The following is a 1,394-nucleotide window of genomic DNA, read 5'->3' on the forward strand; positions in this document are numbered from 1 at the left end:
AATATCCAGTGCTCTTAAAAAAGACATGGAGTTCGTCATCCCTCCAGTGACGAAACTATTTAGGGCAAGCATTGCCCTAAAACACGTGTCAGGGGGTCTTATCTAGAAACGTTGATGAGTATTACAAGGTCGACGATGCTCATTGTAGAGCGCAGATATAGAGTGAAATAGCTCAGCCCTACCGAAAGAAATCTCTGAGTTTTCTTTAGCGAAATAGCTTGGCCCATTTGAGTCTATAAACATAGTCGATTTGAAACAAAATATTCTCGGAGATAGTTTGAGAGATTTGGGTCCTTTTCACGATCCTTTTAGTGGTCCTTTTAAGAGTGGTGCGACGGTAATATAATGTTCCTTTTGTATTCGTCACGTACCGGGCGGGCAGAGTTATTTACAGTAGTTGGTCGTGGCTAATCCGCTCTTCCTTTTAAAATTTCTCTTCAAATTATTAACACTTTTTTTAATTGATGAATTTTCTCATTATACTTATTTATAATTATAACTGATATACAGATATACAATTTTCTAGTTTAATTCAAAAATGTTGTCTTTTTTGGCGTATCTAGTTCCATTTACGAGATACGTTCTATTAATTCCAATTTTAAGCAAAAAAAAAGTTAGATATCTGAAGTCATCGAAACCCATAGATTCGGAATTATTATGTTTTAGGCTGTTAACTATGAAATTAAAAAAATCTACTTCTAAATTTTAATCCGAAAGCTTAACAAAGGACCCTTGACTATCGGCTACTCTATTGAGATAGCATCTCTGTTTGTTATTTATGATCGTAAACGAGCTTCCTGGACCTTTAAAAATATCTACCTGAGTGCCTGCGGAGAATTTCTCTGAGATTCTTTGACCTAAAGAATTTTTAGTATATACTCAAAGATTCTTTTCGGTAGGGAGGGTTCACGGTAAATTCGGAGAAGCCGAGACTGGTCATTTTCACGAGAAACTACAAAGTGCTGAACGTTCACTCTCCTGTATTTTACCATAAGACAGGAGCCTGACGACTTCAATATCAATTAAACATCTGGGCCTAATCCTAGATGGCAAACCGACCTGGGCGAAGCACTTGGAGGTCCAAAGCCTAAAATGCTCACATGGCTCTACTCTAGAGTCCTTAAACTAAGGTTTCTATATGCGGCCGTGGTTTAGTGTAGAGATGAGAACAAAATCGATAAATATCGGGTCATATTGATATGCTATCGTGTCGAAAAATATCGATACATTTTTCTGTTAACAATACATAATGATAATTATTTCCATTTCCCGCTTTGACAATAGTGTTTCTCTTTCCAGCAAGTTGCAACTCAAGTAAGCGATAACGACAGACAGGCACTGGCTGCGGGACCTGCCGAGATATGCGACACGCGGAACTATTGCGCGGTTAATAA

Source organism: Belonocnema kinseyi, chromosome 5 (assembly GCF_010883055.1).
Source record: "Belonocnema kinseyi isolate 2016_QV_RU_SX_M_011 chromosome 5, B_treatae_v1, whole genome shotgun sequence".
Taxonomy (NCBI): domain Eukaryota; kingdom Metazoa; phylum Arthropoda; class Insecta; order Hymenoptera; family Cynipidae; genus Belonocnema; species Belonocnema kinseyi.